This window comes from Gopherus evgoodei, chromosome 2, assembly GCF_007399415.2.
Source record: "Gopherus evgoodei ecotype Sinaloan lineage chromosome 2, rGopEvg1_v1.p, whole genome shotgun sequence".
NCBI lineage: Eukaryota > Metazoa > Chordata > Testudines > Testudinidae > Gopherus > Gopherus evgoodei.
Window position 1 is genome coordinate 135,911,476 of NC_044323.1, and position 13,727 is coordinate 135,925,202.

At 46.9% G+C, this 13,727-nt stretch overlaps 1 protein-coding gene across 1 annotated transcript in view; it reads left to right on the forward strand.

Moving 5' to 3' along the window:
* Positions 1–13,727, forward strand: part of TRIO (trio Rho guanine nucleotide exchange factor) — a 458,240-nt gene that overhangs the window by 246,702 nt on the left and 197,811 nt on the right.

Sequence of the window (13,727 nt, forward strand, 5' to 3'; positions counted from 1 at the left end):
GAACGTGTTTCACAGCACACTCAGTAAGCAGATCGCTCTATAGGTCTTGCACTCACTCTTATTTCCTTTTTGTTTTTAATAGATATGTACTTGCTATTGCTTTTCCCCATTCGCTGGGCACTTGCTCTTGCTTGTAAATCTGCAGCAGTGTTGTGACTTTGTTGTCACTTCATGGTGCCTTTTTCAGACTTTCTGTTGAGAGCTTTACTTTTTCTAAGAATTCAAAAAACTTCTACGAAATCTAAAATAAGTGATGATAACATGGGTAAGGCAGGAACTAAGATTGGAGAGAGATGACTGTGAGGGTTTGGACACGTGTCAAGAATGGACCTGGAAAGGATACCATACACAGTGATACATACCGAAGTGCAGGGCTATAGAAATAAAGGAAAACTGAGGATGGGTTAGATCGGGGTCTCAAACTCAAATGACCACGATGGCCACATGAGGATTAGTGCATTGAACCAAGGGCCGCATCACTGACACTCCCCCTCGCTGCCTCTGGCCCCGTCCCCACTCCAGCCCTTCCATTAGGCCCCACTCCTGCCCCACCTCTTTCCACCTCTTCCCCGCCCCAATCCAACCCCTTCCTCGAAGTCCCCACCCCAGCACTGCCCCCAGGGTTTACAGATAGTATGCCGGGTGCAGCAGGGGGCTCAGGGCAGGGTGTTGGTGGGTGGGGTGCAAGAGGATGAGGGGTGCAGCAGGGGGCTCAGGGCAGGGAGTTGGGGTGCAGGATTGGTAGAGGGTGTGGCAGGGGGCTCAGGGCAGGGAGTTGGAGTGCAGGAGGAGTTCAGGGTGCAAGCTCCAGCCCGGTGCTGCTTACCTAGAGCGACTCTGGGGTGGCAGTGGTGCGCACCAGGGTCAGGGCTGGCTGGCTGCCTGCCTGCCTACCTGCCCTGGCCCTTGGCCCCGCTCTGCTCCGTTCCAGGAAGCAGCTGGAACCATGTTCCTGCAGCTCCTCAGGGAGGGGGAGGGGCTCAGGGTTCCATGTGTCTGCTGCTCTTGCTGCTCCTCCAGGTACCTCCCACGAAACTCCCATTGGCCGCGGTTCCCTATTCCCGGCCAATGGGAGCTGCAGGGGGCAGTGCCTGGAAGGAGGCAATGCAGGAGCCCTCTGCCTCCTTCCCCCTCCCCTCTCGGCCTGAAGGGGCGTGCTGCCAGCTGCTTCAGATAGTGACGCGGGGCTTGCAATGCCACAGGGGCAATCCCGCAGGTAGGCAGAGGGGCAGGAGTGCAAGGAACTTGGCAGGCCACACGCAAGAGCCCCGCGGGCTGCATGCGTGTTTGAGACCCCTGGGTTAGATAGAAAAGGTGAAGAATGACATGGAACAAAAAAGTTTAAAGGTTAGTGAAGCTGGTACAAGCAAGAAAGTGGCAAAAAGGCTTCATTCGGCTCCATTGTCACTGCTGAGCTGACAGATGGGAATCAAAGACTAATCCAGGAGAGAAATGGCAGCTTGGGCCAGATGCCATAATATGATGTTACTCTTATGGTGGTTCTTTGTAATTCTGATTCGATTGCTTGTTCACGTCCATTCCACATTGGGTGTGTGCGCACCGCATGCATGTCGGAAACTTTTTCCTTTAGTGGCTTCCGTCGGGTCAGCAGGGGAGCCCCCTAGAGCGGCGCTTCTATGCTGGTGCACACATACCCCCGCTGACCCGACCCCCCCTTCAGTTCCTTCTTACCATCCCTGGTGACGTTGGAACAACTCGCTTGTGAGTGATCCTTTAGCACAGTTGAAGTAGTTATCAATAGTTAACAGGTATCTGTAGTTAATAGTTATCAGTAGTTAGCACTTCTTAATAGTAGATAGTTAAGCTTCCTTTGTTTTAGGTGTCTGGAAGTTGTTTCCAGCACCAGCCCTGGGCTGCGGGGCGCGGGGCATGCGGCAGGCCCAAAGGTTTAAGGCTTGTGTCACATGCGGCAAGCCTATGCTGATCAGTGATCCCCATAACTCGCGTCTCCGCTGTTTGAGGGAATCGCACCAGATTGAGTGCTGCAAGATCTATAAGGCTTTTAAGCCAAGAACCAATAAAGAGACTTTTGCGTCAAGCAATTACTCCTGGAGGCCACACTGCAGCCTGCGGCCTTCGACCATCTGGCTTTGGCGCCGCAGTCCTTGGTGCAGAGTGCCCCGGCATCAGTCCATGATCCAGCGCCGGTGGGGCACTGTAAGCATACCGCACCGAGGCAACAAGACAGGCCCTGGCACCATTCGACCTCTCCAGCCTGGTCAAAGGGGAAGCCTAAAGGCGATAGAGGGTGCTCCTCACATAAGAAGGTGGCGTCTTCCAAGAGACTGAGCACTCAGAGGGACAGTGCGGCCCCAGGACATATACTGGCACCGGTGGCTCCGGCGCCACAGGGCCTGTCGAGCCCTGGGCTAAGTGAGTTGAATGCAGAAGAAGGACTGGAGGACATCCCATAACAGCTTTCCATGCCAGAACCTTTGAGGTGGCAAAAGACCTCACCAAGCTTTTGGCGGCAAGCCCCCACCCTAGCAAGGAGAAGCCTCTGGCAACATCACCAAGGGTGCTGTCCACAGGCAAATGGTCAGTGGTGCGCCACTCGAGGTCACCAACCCAGCACTGCTCCCAGTGCCGGTTCCGGTCAAGCTCAGCCTCCATAGACTCCCAGTTACCTTTGACTCAGCGGTACTCGAGGGCATTGGAACCGAGCCAGCATACGGCACCAGCTCTGCCGGCACATCGCTCCCTGGCACTGTCACTAAGCCAGCACCAAGGGAACATAAGGCTGCAATCCCCGGTCCCTGGCAGTGATACCAGTCCAGAGAATATTGGTACTGATCCTGCTCCTGGTCGGTGAGGAGCCGCACTCCAGCCTCCCAACGGCACTGTGCCACAGCACCACCTTGGCCTTTGAGGTCGGCGTCCTCAGAATCTGAGGTCAACTCAGGCTGCTACAGCTATGCCTGCAGGGCGCCGGGTAGCAGGGAGCCCCAGACCACGTGGCATCCCCAATGGGGCCCGCCAGGACAATGGCCCTTTTAGACACTGTGGGCCTATCAGCAGCAGCAGGGGACCTCCTCCAGAGCTTCGAGGTCAGGCTATTCGGTTCATTGGTCCCGGTCCCCACGCAGGCACCCTACCCTGCCCAAGGAGGCCACAGTGTCCAAGCCACCAGATGCCTCTCTGAAGCAACGGAGAGCAAAAGCGGCACTGAGCCCGGTGCCATCCCGGGGACAATCAATCCAACAGGACCCGGATGTGCCCCTGGTCCATGAGGAGCGGCAAAAAGGGCAGGTGGAGGAAGCTCAGCAGGCCTTCACCTCCTCATCATCCCCAGATGAAGCTGTAGTGGGCACGGTGGTGTTGAGGCCTCCCCCAGCTGACCACAAGGCACATCAGGAGCTGCTCCGCAGGGTTGTCCAGAATTGGACCTGGAAGCGGTGGAGCAGGAGGATCCTGTGGTGGACATCCTAAGCCCTGAAGACCCCTCCAGAATTGCGCTCATGCTCATAAAGACAATTCAGTATAACTACAAAATGGTCTGGCAAACCCCAGCCTCCAGTGCACCGACAGCAAGGGGAGTGGAGAGGAAGTACTTTGCCCTTTCCAAGGGATACCACTTCCTATTTTGTCATCCAGCCCCCCGTTCTCTGGTCATCTCAGCCGTGAATGAAGGGGAGCATCATGGTCAGCAAGCCCCGGCCCCCAAGGCCAAGGAGGCTAAACGTTTGGACTTCTTCAGAAGGAAGGTCTACTCCTCTGGGGGACTCCAGTTAAGGATTGTGAACCAGCAGGTGATCCTAAACAGGCGCAATTTTAATTCCTGGGCAGCAGTTTCCAAATTTAAAGACTCCTTAGGTTGACCCCAGGGCTCTCAACCTAAGTTCATAGCCCTTGTGGAAGAGGGAAAGGCAGTTGCCAAGACCTCTTTACAGGCCTCTCTGGACTTGGCAGACGCAGCAGCCTGAACAGTCGCCTCAGGTGTGGTGATGAGGCACTCGGTGTGGCTTCAGGCCTTCCGCCAGAGGTCCAGAATACCATCCAGGACCTCCCCTTCGAAGGGTCTGGCCTCTTTTCTGACCAGACAGATGCCAGGCTGCATAGCCTTAAAGACTCCTGGGCATTCCTCAAGTCATTAGGAATTCACACCTTGGTGACTCAGAGGAAGCCATTCAAGCCCCAACCATCGCAGCAACAGCAGTACCAGCCTCGCCCTAGGCAGGAGCTTTATCACAGAAGGAGCAGAGACAACAGACACAGGCAGACTAACACGCCTAATTAAGGCCAGAGCCAGGACAATCCCCTCCCTGGCAACAAGCAAGGGTTTTGAAGCTGCGCTCGAGGACAGCATACCAACCCAGCTCCCGGATACTTCCCCTTGTTTCTTGAACTGCTTGTCCTTCTACCATGTGTGGTTCCGTATAACGTCAAACCGTTGGGTCTTACACACGAGACAAGTGGTTTACACGCTGCAGTTCTCCTTCCCTCCTGCCCACCCCCTTTCCCCATCCCTCTTCAGGATCCTTCTCACAAGGAAATCCTTATGCAGGAGATACAGTTGCTCCTAGAGGTGGGGACGGTGGGGGAAGTCTCTCGGAAACTAAGGCGGGAAGGGGTTTTACTCCCATTTTCTCATCTCAAAGGCAAAGGGGCCCATTTTAGACCTTCGCGGTCTCAACAAGCTCTTTGTCAAGGTCTGCTTCCGCATGGTCTCCCTAGGCACTATTATCCCATCCCTGGATCTGGGGGATTGGAACGCTGCCGTCGACATGAAAGATGCATACTTTCACATCGGTATTCACCCCGCTCACTGGCGGTTCCTGCGGTTCACAGGGCGGCGTGCACTCACGTAGTCAAATATGCTCAACTAAGCCTCAGGACTTGACAAGTGTGGCTAGCCCGGTCATATCTCCCGGGCAGAGATCCCCTAGACCTTGTTATGACAGTTCCGGCGCAGTTGTTGGACTCCCTGCGCTGGTGACTCAGTCGGCTGGTAGTCTGCGAGGGTATCCCCTTCGCCACACCGCAGCCTGCTCTGACGCTGGTGACAGATGCATTAGACCTCAGCTAGGGAACTCACTTAGGGGACCTAAGGACACAGGGCTTGCGGTACAAGGCCGAGATGTCACTTCACATCAGTGTGAAGGAGCTCAGCGTGGTTCGTCTAGCCTGCCAAACCTTTCATGCTACGCTGGAATGTCACAGCGTGACAGTTCTGACAGACAACACCACCGCCATGTTTTTATATAAACAAGCAGGGTGGAGTCCATTCCTCTCCCCTCTGCCGAGAGGCCCTTCTCCTGTGGGACTTTTGTATAGCCCGCTCCATCTATCTTGTAACGTCATATCTCCCAGGAGAATGAAACAAGCTAGCGGATAGCCTCAGCAGGTCATACCGCATGCACGAGTGGTCGATGAGATTGGACATCTTGTGATCAGTCTTCCAGAAGTGAGGGTTTTCCCAAATGGACCTCTTTGCCACCAAGAGCAACAGCCAATGTCTGCAGTTTTACTCATTCCAGAACCACAGTCCAGGCTCAGTTGCAGATATATTCACGATCCCTTGGAGCGGGAGCATGAAGTACGCCTTTCCTCTGTTCCCTCTCATCCAGAGTTTTCCTCAAAGTTCGCAGGGACAAAGCGATGATAATTTTGATCGCCCCAGCTTGGCCTTGTCAGCACTGGTTTACAACACTGCTAGAGCTGTCAGTGGCCGTCCCGATTGCCCTGTCCCTGCACCAGGATATCATCATGCAGGATCGCAGGTGCCTGCTCCACCCAGATCTGCAGTCTCTGCATCTCATGGCATGGAAACTCTCTGGCTAAATGCTCTGGAGAGCCAGTGCTCTCTTCTGGTATGGCAGATTCTCCTTGGCAGTAGGAAACGGTCCGCTAGGTGGCCCACCTAGCTAAGTGGAAAAGATTTTCCTGCTGATTTGAGCCTAAGCAGATACAGCCACTCCAGGCCACTATTCCAGTCTTCTTAGAATACCTCAAGCATCAGAGTCTCTCTCCTTCCTTGATCAGAGTGCATCTAGCTGCCATTTCAGCGTTCCACCCGGGGGAATCCCGATGCTCTGTTAATGCGTCATTAACAGCTTTCCTGGCACACGTCCCGATCCAGGAGATCTGTAAAGCAGCCACCTGGTCATCGGTGCACACATTCAAGCCCACTATGCAGTCAACCAGCAGGCCAGAGATGACGCAGTGGTTGTCAGGGCTGTTCTCCAAGCAGTTGCTCCATGATCCCTATCCTCCTCTTATGGTAAGCTTGTGAGTTACCTAATGTGGAATGGATGTGAACAAGCACTCGAAGAAGAAAAAACGGTTACCTACCTTTCGTAACTGTTTTTCTTTGAGATGTGGTGTTCACATCCATTATGCTTCCCACCCTCCTTCCCCTCTGTTGGAGTCTCTGGCACGAAGGAATTGAAGGGGGGTTGGGTCGGCAGAGGTATATATGCGCCAGCATAGAGGCACCACTCTAGGGGGCTCCCCTGCCAACCCGATGGGAGCAGCTAAGGGAAAAAGTTTCTGACATCCGTGAACATGGCGCGCACTAACCTAATGTGGAATGGACATGAACAACACATCTTGAAGAACAACGGTTACGAAAGATAGGTAACCGTTTTTTCTGCAGTATCTCTTTGTTTGCACCAAAAAGAGGCTGAAGTGCTGTAAAGTATCTAGGTGGACTCAGTGGAGGCAACAGTGAACAATGTGGAATGTAGAGGAAGAAAGTGGGGAAGAGGGGATTTACAAAAGACAGACTTGCCTGTGATTCACAACTCCGGAATTCTGACAAATCAACCCAGATGTGTTGGAATGTTGCCTCTGTGCCTCTAGATGCTATTTAACTTCTTGCTACACAACTTCTGTTTTTTCAGGCATTTACATCTTTCCCCTCTGGATAAGTTTTGCTGTTGTACCTCTGCAGAGTAACAGTCATTTCTGTGGAAGCTTGTTTTTTTACCTATTCCCTAAAGGCTTGGTTATGTAGCTGTTAATTTTTTTAAAGTTAAATGTCATGTTATAGGGTATGTCTGCACTACAGAGCCTATATACGTACGTATATTGATCTTCTAACCATACACTCTCTCTCTTCCATTACATGCATCTGAGGAAGTGGGTATTCACCCACGAAAGCTCATGCTCCAAAACGTCTGTTAGTCTATAAGGTGCCACAGGATTCTTTGCTGCTTTTATATCAACATAGTTATGCCAGCATGGCCCCCTAGTGTAGGCATGGCCTACACTGACAGGAATGTTTTGTCAGTATGGGAATACCACCTCTCCAAACAATGCTAGCTGTGTCAAGAGGACCCCTCTTCCATCAACAAAGCTGTGTCTATCCAGGGATTTTGTTGGCATAGCTATGTCAGTCGGGGTGGGGATTTTCATACTCCTGACTGGCATAAGTATGCTGAGGTAACTCACAAGTATGGACCAAGCCCTAATCTAGTCAACTTTTAAACATATGCAAACAGGAGAAATGGAAATGAATATTCAATATATCCAGACATGATTAGCTCTTCATTTGCAACATATACAATTTAAACTACTGGGGCAAGATTAAGGCAAACTTTTCCTATTTGAGTGTCTGGTATTTTCAGGATAAAATTAGGATGCATAAGAAAAGTATGAGAGAAATGATTCCTTTGTTGGCTTATGTTTTTGTTCTGGGTTCCTTCTCAGAGGAGCACTGCTTTCTCAATTCAGTGGCATGTTGCTTGTTCTCAAATCAGGGTGTGGAATGCAGAGATGACGCCACAAAACAGATGGAAGATAAAAATGTGCTAAGCCAAAATATCCTTCTTGCTACATTGGCATGAGCATTGTACATTTATTAGAAATCGGGATTATAATTATGCACAGTATTTTAAGTGTAATTTTCTGGTGTGCATTTCAGTTGAATAAAAAGCTTCATTTATACGTACACTTTCCACAGTCTCCATTTTCTTTGCCCTTTCCATATTTTGATTTGCATTCAATTGCTCCTCTCACTGGTTTGGGAGATTTAGAAAAATGTTACCCTGTGTTTTTAGGCCACCACTTCCTTATAAACGGGTCTCACCTCTGGGGTAAATGGCTCAAGTTCTGGTGCTCAGGGTCTGCAGTTAGCATTTGCTAAAAATTACAGCACAGCAGCGTGTGAGATATTACACACTAGGTATGTTTTTCTACTAGGTATGGGAACCACCATATCTTTGTCTTTGCAAAGTAAGCAAATAAGAACTACCAAGTTTGAAGACTGAATTGGAAAGTAACAGTCTGTATTTCAGTGGGATGGTTTGTCCAGTGCACGTGCCAAAGTACTGCAAAATAAAATTCAGATATGGAAGAGAAATTACTAAACATATGTTCGTAGTCTTATGTTAATACTAGTACAACCTATTACTGGTCTGAATGATGTTTCGGGGAAATAGGTCTTGTGGCTGGACAGCACAAATAATAAAAAACTTGTTTGCAAGAGTAGTGGTTTAGTTTGAGGTCTGTATGCAGAAATCAGTGGCAAGCTCCATTAATGATTTCCCAAGGTGTGGTTTAGCACTAGGGTGTGAGTAAAACAACTTTTGGGGTTGGGATACAAATCTCCGTTTGAAAGATGAGTGCTGTACACATAGATGTCTATGCACTCATCATTCTTCCACATGTTGCTATGCAAATACATAATTAAATGGATCCCTCGTCATCCATGATAGGAGGACAATGGTGTAATGGCCATACCAAGTGTCTGTAGCAGTGCCAAAGTGCAGCAAATAATTATCTCAATAACTGGAGTAAAGTGTAGAAATACAGATCAGAGGTGAACACAGATTGTAGAGGATGGTGAGTTTTAAAACACTTATTTTTGGCATTTTACACGTAACACTTGTGAATATCCTGTCAAGTTAATTTTTAAGAAGTGAAAGCCTTCGCGCTGTATGTGGCATGTGCTTTTTAGAACAGCTTAGTCAACTCCTTTCTCTCCCTCCCTTCACTTCAGTACAAATTTGTCACCTTTTCCATTGCAAACTGATGTGTGTTCAGGCCAAAATTCGGGAATGCGAGGAGGGAGGGAATATCGTGAACTAAACGTAAAACGCAATGCAGAAAGCCCCTGCTGTCCCAAACTTTGAAATGTATGACAGTAATTTATGGGGGGCGGGGAGGGAAAATTATGGTGGAAGAAGTGAGAAGAAGACTTAGGGCTTGTCTGAACAGTGTGGTAGTCCGCACTAGAGGGGTGTAAATTCCAGTGTGCGCTAATGTGTTATGCACTAACTGGCGCTTGTGGACCCACTAAAAACTCCCTAGTGCATGTTAATGTAGTCCTGTTGAAATGTGTTTTCAAAAAATTTACACAAAATATTGAAATAATAAAGTTGCTTAAATATGGTCAAATAGTATGTTCCTCTCTTCTTAATATTCATCTCTGTGCACTTTTTGATTTTAAAATCCTATTTCTAAAAGGGGCTTAGATATTTAGAATCTTAAGTCTCACAGAGAGGCCATGGGACTTAAGATCCTGAAATGCTTAACTTACTTTGGCGTAGGCTCCTAAGTTACCTATGTCCTTTTAAAAAATTACAAATTGAAAGGACACATACTAGCTCTGAAAGAAGAAGCCTTTACAAATACAGAAGATCTATGGGAATGTTTCTATAACCCTTTAAAATTCCTGTGGAAATAGCTCTTTAAACAAACACTCTACAGTGTTTGTTACACAGATATTGTAGCGCTGTGCGGACGGCCAAGACCATGCAAGGTAAACTGACCGTTTTTAAAATGGGTATTGTATTAGCGTTTGTGGCATTCAGGCCAGGCCAGGGAGTGATCAGTTATTTATTTTTTTTAAAGTTGTTTAATTTCTAAGGTAAAACTATGCAAATTGTAATGAAATTACAAGGAGATGGAAAGAAATTCCAAATAGTTCTGAAAAATTGTTTAAATATCATAGCATAGGTTAATGACCAGTCATTTTTCTCCCCTTTCACAAAATAACTTAAGAGCAGTTCTTCTGTGGTGTCTTACATAATTGCAGCCTTTCAGTGGCTGTACAGTGTCAGCAATAGCTGGGAGGTTAGGTCAATCATGGAAATATTTAGATTGCCAGGATATTGCAGTGAATAACCTTGTTTAAAAATACTAATAACCATCCTCAAATACTAATCATATGCTCTGAAGATTTTAGGAAAGAAATTGCACAGGAGAAGTGCTTGTTTTAGTAGATGTTTCTGAGACCTTACTATATTTATGTATGGAGAAATTTTAAGTTGGTGTAACGTTCATCTGCCAAAGATCCAGGAGTTGCAGCTTTGTGTGTGAGCTCCAAGGCTGATAAGGTGTTATAGCAGAGAAGTGCAGTTAAAGAGGATTGTATTGAGATTGTACTCTTATCTACTTGTACAGTAATTCCTAGAGAAAGCTATTGAATTAAAATAATTCATGCAGGCAGGCAGTGCAGAGCCAGCTCAGCATTAGTAAGCCTCAACTCACCCTGCCAGGACCTCTTTAGCCCAGTAACCGAGTCCTCTGAAACATGGTTCTCTGTGGATTAGGAACAGAGAATTGGACTGCTTCACAGGCACAGGCTAGCTCTTGGCTGGTTTAGGACACAAATTCAGAGGTGTCATCAGCTGACCAGTGGGCTGGGTAACAGACCCCCACAGGGGAGCATGGCCAACACTTCTGAAAATCAGACTCCTTAGTTACCTAGCGTGGAAAAAATTGTCTCAAGGATTAAGAATATTGGAATCAGCTATCACAGGCAGGTGTATTCCAGGGAAAAAATATTTTACATGTAGGACTATTAGGTTAGGCCAGGGATTAGCAATCTTTGGCACGCGGCCCATCAAGGAGAGCCTCTGGCGGGCCGGGCCGGTTTGTTTACTTGCAGCATCCACAGGTTCAGCTAATCGTACCTCCCACTGGCCGCAGTTCGCTGTTCCAAGCCAATGGGGGCTGTGGGACACAGTGGCCAGCACATCCCTCAGCCCGTGCCACTTCCTGCAACCCCCATTGCTGTGGAGCGGCGAACCACAACCAGTGGGAGCCGCAATCGGCTGAACCAGCAGATGCGGCAGGTAAAAGAACTGGCCCGACCGCCAGCGGATTTCCCTGACAGGCCGCGTGCAAAAGGTTGCCAATCCCTGGGTTAGGCTGTTTATTTTGGGAATAGAACCTGCACAAATTTTTCAAAAGTGCCTAAGTCCTAGTCTCAGAAGTGACAGGATCCTAAGTCCCTTTTCACTTTGAATGAGACTTGGACTCCTAAGTGAAAATGGAAAGAATTATCCCGTGTAAATACTGTATTGTGTTCTGTTGGACTTGATAAAGTTTGCTTATGGTCTGGAAGACTTTGTAAGCACTATTGGCTGAATTGCTTGGGTTCAAGGAGCCCACTACACATTTGGTCCATTTGGTTTGGTTTACCAAAGTTTGAACTTTGTTCTTTAAATTAATAGTCGGTGTTGTCTACAAATGACTATAGTCATAAGGAACAGATAATGAGCCAACCTGTGCTGTTTTGTATCTTATTCCTATTGTAAATGATAGGGTTGCACATGTGTCGGAGGGATATTAGTTTGGCCTAGTCTCAGTAACTGTGCAGCTATGTGAAAACTGAGTTGTTGGCGTTACTTTAAGATATACCTACGGTAATACATAGATAATGAAATTAAAACAATATTGTAGGAGTATTGTAGTTTAATTATTATTGTAGTAAAGCTGTGTGTTTTTTTAAATCCAAAATTGTAATTTTTCATTATTTTTCATACAAGTATTTTGTCAGATTAATTTTTCATTGGATATTAGTGAACCTTTTTTATCTGACAGCAATGTTATAGGCAAGGGTCTTAGAATATACGCTTAAATATAAAAATCAAAACCTTAATTTTGCATAAGGTATTGCAGCATTACTAGCATATTGTAAATAACCCCAACTATACATACAATATGATGGGGGCTAATTTAGCTACAACAAATCAGGAAAAAGATCTTGGAGTCATCGTGGATAGTTGTCTGAAGATGTCCACGCAGTGTGCAGAGGTGGCCAAAAAAGCAAACAGGATGTTAGGAATCATTAAAAAGGGGATAGAGAATAAGACAGAGAATATATTATTGCCCTTATATAAATTGATGGTACGCCCACATCTTGAATCCTGCTTTCAGATGTGGTCACCTTATCTCAAAAAAGATATACTGGCACTAGAAAAGGTTCAGAGAAGGGCAACTAAAATGATTAGGGGTTTGGAGAGGGTCTCATATGAGGAGAGATTAAAGAGGCTAGGACTCTTCAGCTTGGAAAAGAGGAGACTAAAGGGGGATATGATAGAGGTATATAAAATTATGAGTGATGTGGAGAAAGTAGATAAGGAAAAGTTATTTACTTATTCCCATAACACACGAACTGGGGGTCACCAAATGAAATTAATAAGCAGCAGGTTTAAAACAAATACAAGGAAGTTCTTCTTCACGCAGCGCACAGTCAACTTGTGGAACTCCTTACCTGAGGAGGTTGTGAAGGCTAGGACTATAACAGCGTTTAAAAGAGAACTGAATAAATTCATGGAGGTTAAGTCCATTAATGGCTATTAGCCAGGATGGGTAAGGAATGGTGTCCCTAGCCTCTGTTTGTCAGAGGGTGGAGATGGATGGCAGGAGAGAAATCACTTGATCATTACCTGTTAGGTTCACTCTCTCTGGAGCACCTGGCATTGGCCACTGTCGGTAGACAGGATACTGGGCTAGATGGACCTTTGGTCTGACCCAGTATGGCCGTTCTTATGTTCTTATGTCTTGAAATTAAGCAAAATTTGCTTCCTAATGTCATCAGTTTCCAACAGCATTATAGTTCAGAGTTGTAGTCAGGGTTTTAGAGAAAATCACAGGTAATGTTCATACTGTATATCAAAGCAACCGTTCAAAGATAATTGGAGTAAGATCTTAATTCTTTCTTGAGGGAACTCAAATAGGAATTATTTTTCCCTTTGGAAATAGTAAATAAAATCAAATTATTAAAAAAAAAAACTCATCATATTTCATGAACATATGAAGTTCAGACACACAAATTTGTGAGGTCATGATAAATTACAGAGAGAATGATCTGGGTAGACAAGATACTTGCAAGTTATTTTATGCATCACACTAAGTGTCTCATGTACTAACAAGAAAAAGTACTCACAGGAGTATTCACACCAGAAGTGAGTTCTCAGCCTCTTTGAACAGTATTTTGGTCATTTGTACAATAGATGTCTGGTAGCTGCAAATGTTAGTGGATAATTTGTGAAGAGAGACTCATGTTTAAGAGTTTGGCTCATTCAGTCAGGGAACAGAGTACCATATCATCCAAGGCTATGGCTACACTGCAGCTCAAGTTGAAATAAATTATGTCGCCCAGGGCTGTGAATTAGCCCCCACTCCCTCCCGAGCGACGTAACTTTTGCAGCCTTAAGCACTGGTGCAGACAGCAGTATGTCAGGCCAACATAGCTACTGCCCCTCATGGGGGCTGGAGTAATTAAGCTGATGGGAGAGCTCTCTCCCACAGGCTTAGAGCAGGTACACTAGAAAGCTTACAGCGGCGCAGCTGCATCAGTGCAGCTGTGCTACTGTAAGCCCTCCAGTGTAGCCATAGCCTACGTAACCAATAATACTACGCAATAGTAAATACTCAGTGATTTGTTATTTACAAGTTAAAGTGTGTTGTGAAAATTAATTCCAAAAGGCTTCTAAACATGCTTGCTGAAAAAGTACAAAGATGGAAAGGTG